Source organism: Triticum urartu, chromosome 6 (genome assembly GCF_003073215.2).
Source record: "Triticum urartu cultivar G1812 chromosome 6, Tu2.1, whole genome shotgun sequence".
In the NCBI taxonomy this organism is placed as follows: Eukaryota; Viridiplantae; Streptophyta; class Magnoliopsida; order Poales; family Poaceae; genus Triticum; species Triticum urartu.
In genome coordinates, this window is record NC_053027.1 from 280,704,661 (window position 1) to 280,710,695 (window position 6,035).

Here is a 6,035-nt window from a genome sequence, read left to right on the forward strand (position 1 = left end):
TGGCGGTCGTGCGTAGCGCTGACCCTAGGGGTGGGCTATGTTGCGGTAGATACACCGTGGCACGGTGTACCGAGTCACCCGTTTGGTGTCTCGGGATCCCTATTCACATCGTTCGGGGCCGTATGTGGAAACCTCAGCCGGACTCCCTGCGGATGGAACCTGGATAGGCGATAAACCTGGACTAGAGACTTAAGTGTTTAGGTAGGCCGTGGCCGACACCCTCGCTGGGCTTCCGCTTGAAGGTTGTCGAGTACATGTCATGTAAACGGCGGTAAGTGGTGAAAGCGTGTATGAAGAAGTACACCCCTGCAGGGTATAAAACTATTCGAATAGCCGCGTCCGCGGTAAAGGACTACTTGGTTGCCTATACAGTTCATAGACAAGTTAATGGGTACTAATAAAAGACTCAAGATAAGTGTGAGTACCGAGGATGGCCCTCTCGTAGGATGACGAGGGAGGATCCCCGGTGGAGTATTGTGTTGGTGAGTAGTGGACTCGTGTGCGAAAACTATTTTTACTGGTGAAGTTCCGTAGGATAGATTAGCCAAGAGTCAAAGCTGGCTTGCTGCATTAACCCCACCACCTTCTTGAGAATAAGCATGTATAGTAGGTTCTGATGTGAGAATTGCTGAGTACCTTTGTACTCATGTTTGCTTAATTACTGTTTTCAGACGACAACACCGCCCCCTCCAATGGGTTCTACGTAGACCTTGACGTCGACGAGTGACTAGACACCCAGGTGGTGATCCTGGCCATGGAGGGCCCTATGTAAATAGACAGGCTTCGAGAAGCTTTCTTTCTTTCTAGAGTCTGTACTCAGACTAGTTGCTTCCACATGTGCTTGTATGTTTGTATGACTTGAGTGTCGGGTCATGTGACCCCTATCTGTATGAACATGTTATGTATGGCTCCCTGGAGCCTTTAAATAAAGTACTTGAGTTGTAGAGTTTTGTTGTGATGCCATGTTGTATGTACTCATATCAGGCATATTGTGTGTATGATTGAAATGCTTGGTATGAGTGGGATCCGACAATCTATTTTTTTATCCTTGGCAGCCTTTCTTATGGGGAAATGTAGTCTAGTGTTCCTCGAGCCATAGTAGTCCACTACAGCCCGGTTCACCGGAGTCCTGCTAGCCTAGCACTACTGTTCAGGACACTTGACTGGGCGGCATGTGTTTCACTTCGTTCCTATGTCTGTCCCTTCGGGGAAATGTCACGCTGTGACTTCCGGAGTCCTGCCTAGCCTGCTACAGCCCGGGTTCCCCGGAGTCCTGTTAGCCCAGTGCTACAGCCCGGAATCAATCGCTGATGACCGACATGCTCGATGTGATTCATGTATGCCTGTCTCCATAGGTCTGTGCCGCTTTGGGTTCATGACTAGCCATGTCGGCCCGGGTTCTTTGTCATATGGATGCTAGCGACACTATCATATACGTGAGCCAAAAGGCGCAAACGGTCCCGGGCCATGGTAAGGCGACACCCGTGGGATACCGTGTGTGAGGCCACAAAGTGATATGAGGTGTTACCGGCTAGATCGATGTGACTTGGAATCGGGGTCCTGACAGGAACAAAACACCAGGCATAAGGCCGAGCCTTCCACCCTTTACCAAGTATATAGATGCATTAATTAAATAAGATATATTGTGATATCCCAACAAGTAAACATGTTCCAACAAGGAACAACATCTCCATGTTCCAACAAGGAACAAACTTCAATCTTCACCTGCAACTAACAACGCTATAAGAGGGGCTGAGCGAAGCGGTAACATAGCCAATCAACGGTTTGCTAGGACAAGGTGGGTTAGAGGCTTGGTTCAATAATATGGGAGGCATGATAAGCAAGTGGTAGGTATCGCATCATAGGCATAGCAAAAGAGCGAGGAACTAGCAAGCAAAGATAGAAGTGATTTCGAGGGTATGGTCATCTTGCCTGAAATACCGCAAGGAAGAAGAACGAGTCCATGAAGAAGACACACGGACGTAGTCGAATGGATCCTCACAAACGCGACGTTACCGGAACCAACCCGAAGAAGCAACATCGAAAAGAAGCACACAACATAGTAAAAAACCACGACATAAGCATGGCACGATGCGCAAACAAGTATGACGCATGTCCGGTTTAATGAGGCATGGCATGGCAAAATGCACAAACAATCCTACAAATTAAGTGGAGCTCATTATGCAACGGAGTTGCATATTGAAGAAACACCACAACAAGTTATTTAGTTCGATCTCGTTTATGTACCCAACAATATTAAATGTTGTTAAACATGGCAAGAGGTGAAGCAAAACAAAACTATACCATCTAAACAATTTAAATGGGGCCGGATATAACAAACACCAAACCCGGTAAATCCCCATATGCATATTTTAGATTTGGTGCGGTTCTGCCCTAAACACAAATTTTAGAGTTGTTAAACATGCAAAACAACTAGACCATGTTAAACTAGGCATTTTTCTACCCCATTTACATATAAAGTTTATTTAAATCCGAGTTACGGTTATTTAGTTATGAATTAAATCATTTTAGCAAGTTATTTAAGCAAATTTAAACAAACAGCATTTTAAACATTTTAAACATAGATGAAAGTTGCAAATTATTAATCTACACAAAATTCTAAGCTAGTTTCATATATAATTTGTTTTAAACCGATGCACGGTTCTGAAGTTATGATATGCATGATGTTTGAGGGCTAAACTATAAAACTGGCAAACTCCGGAAAATAACTTAATCGCAGAACCTAAAAAAAACCCACACAGGCCGGATCTGGAACAGGGCCAACAAAGAAGGGGGGCGCAGCGGAGGCTCACCATGGGCTGAGGCCCAGCTGGTGAGGAGGAAGGCCAGCAAGGGCGGCGCAGCTCTGGCCCGACTGGGCCTGGCTTGGCGCTGGCCGGCCCAGACTCGCGAGGCGGGGAGGATACGGGCGCGGCGCCCTCTGTTCGACAGAGAAGCAGAGGAGCAGCGGTGCTGGAGCGGCTTGCAGGCGGACTTGGCGCGGCGGCTTGCCGGTGGACTTGGCGCGGCAACAGGCGATGCAAGGGAGTCGACTTGGGCGCTAGTCGCTGGGTGTCCTCGTCCTTGAAGCAGCAGGTCAATGCAGGCGGCGGCTCACTCGTTTTCAGCACGCACAGAGATGAGCGGGAGGATGCAGAAGCAGGGCACGACGACAGGGAACTTGGCGCATGGCGGAGCGACGGGAACGGGAGGCGGAGCTCGCCGAGGATGAAGGGATCTGCTTGTCTCCGGGCCGGATCCGGCCAATGGGGCGTGGACGGAGCTCCGGCGAGAGTTGACCAAGGCGACGGCGAGCTGCAGCTGATGAAAAACAGAGAGAGAGGGAGATCGTGATAGAGAGAGCCGGGGAGCACAAGGAAACAACAGAGGGGAGGAGGGAGAGGAAGGCCCAGTCCTGCTGGTCCGGTGTTGCCCATCGCCGGCGGGGATGGCTGGCTTGATCCGCTCGGGGTCGAGGTGAGTGCCTCTGCGAGAGGAGGCAGATCGGGAGGAGGTAGATGCTGGTTGCGTGCGGGTGGATGGAGGAGCTCGGGCGTGGAATGGAGCGAGGGGAAGGTGGAGGCTGGTTGGGGGGGAACTGGCAGGGGAGATCCCAAGGGGGATTTGGTGTAGTGGCGGCGGCGACGATGGGTGGATGGGACATGAGGCCTAAAATTTAGGGTTAGGTCCTAAATTAGACTAGGGAGTCTATATATATAGGGAAAGAGGGGCGTTTGGATCATCTGATTGAAATTCGACGGTCGAGAATAAATGGGTTAGGAAATCCAAATGATAAAACGGTGATGTTTTGTAGACGTTTGGGGATGATCCGGACACGACGGTGGCGACTGCTCTGGTCGGGTCCGGGACAACTTTCGGACGCGCGCGCGAGCAGGGTCGCGGGCTGGCGAGAGAGGTTAGGTTGGGTCTGGCGGATTGTGAAGAGCGAGTTGGTCTGAGAGAAGAGGGGAGAGATGCAGCCCGGCACGGTTTCCGGAGACCGAAAACGTCCGACATTAGACCGGCTATAATGCCGCTATAGTTATCCGTTGGGGCGTCAAACGGACTCCGAATGCGATGAAACTTGGCAGGCGGTCTACTAACAACAAAACAACACCGCACACCAACTTTCATCCCATTCCGAGAACATTTTCCGGCCACTTATAAAATACTATTTCGGACATGCCGCGAGCGCGTGCAACTGTGTCTGGGCTCAGAATGGACAACGGAAAGAATGAGGAGACCGGGACGAATGCAAGTTTCAAAAACATGATGATGCAATGCACATGATGACATGACAATATGCAACACGCAAGCACATGACATGGCAATGACGGCGAATAACTGGAGGACACCTGGCACATCGGTCACGGGGCGTTACAAGTGCTTTGGGTGTGCCAAACGTCAAAACGTAACTGGGTGACTATAAAGGTACACTACGGGTATATCCGAAAGTGTCTGTTGGGTTGGCACGAATCGAGACTGGGATTTGTCACTTCGTATGATGGAGAGGTATCTTTGGGCCCACTCGGTAATGCATCATCATAATGAGCTCAATGTGACCAATTGGTTGATCACGGGATCATGCATTACGGTACGAGTAAAGTGACTTGCCGGTAACGAGATTGAACGAGGTATTGGGATACCTACGATCGAGTCTCGGGCAAGTAACGTACCGATTGACAAAGGGAATTGTATACGAGATTGATTGAATCCTCGACATCGTGGTTCATCCGATGAGATCATCGAGGAGCATGTGGGAGCCAACATGGGTATCCAGATCCCGCTGTTGGTTATTGACCGGAGAGTCATCTCGGTCATGTCTGCGTGTCTCCCGAACCCGTAGGGTCTACACACTTAAGGTTCGGTGACGCTAGGGTTGTTGAGATATTAGTATACGGTAACCCGAAAGTTGTTCGGAGTCCCGGATGAGATCCCGGACGTCACGAGGAGTTCCGGAATGGTCCGGAGGTGAAGATTTATATATAGGAAGTCAAGTTTCGGCCATTGGGAAAGTTTTGGGGGTAATCGGTATTGTACCGCGACCACCGGAAGGGTCCCGGGGGTCCACCGGGTGGGGCCACCTTTCTCGGAGGGCCCCATGGGCTGAAGTGGGAGGGGAACCAGCCCCTAGTGGGCTGGTGCGCCCCCCTTGGGCCTCCCCCTGCGCCTAGGGTTGGAAACCCTAGGGGTGGGGGCGCCCCACTTGGCTTGGGGGGCACTCCACCCCCCTTGGCCGCCGCCCCCTTGGAGATTGCATCTCCTAGGGCCGGCGCCCCCTAGGGGTCCTATATATAGTGGGGGTGAGGGAGGGCAGCCGCACCCTAGCCCCTGGCGCCTCCCTCTCCCTCCCGTGACACTCCTCCCTCTCCCTGAGCTTGGCGAAGCCCTGCCGAGATCACCGTTGCTTCCACCACCACGACGTCGTGCTGCCGGATCTCCATCAACCTCTCCTTCCCCTTGCTGGATCAAGTTGGAGGAGACGTATTCCCAACCGTATGTGTGTTGAACGCGGAGGTGCCGTCCGTTCGGCGCTAGGTCATCGGTGATTTGGATCACGACGAGTACGACTCCATCAACCCCGTTCTCTTGAACGCTTCCGCTCGCGATCTACAAGGGTATGTAGATGCACTCTTCTCTCCCTCGTTGCTAGATGACTCCATAGATTGATCTTGGTGATGCGTAGAAAATTTTAAAATTCTGCTAAGTTCCCCAACAGGCCCGCCCCTACCCCCCGTCATGCCTCGCGCGGAAGCGCCGCCGTCCGCCTGGTTTCGGTGAAGCTTTCGGCCGTCACGCCGCCCTCCTTCCTTCCCTTTGGATGCCCTTCTCGTGCCTGCTGCCCTCCTTCCTTCCCTTTGGCTCCCCTTCTCGTGCATGCTGCCCTCCATGGCCGTCCCTTGGCTAGGTCGTGCCCTTCGTCCCTAACCCTGCGAGGCTGCGGCAGTGGCAGCTGCCGGCGCTGCAGCTCGGCGGCGTGTGGAGGTGATGGGCCATGGCAGTTTGGGCGACGGGGGCGGCGACGCGTGCGGGAT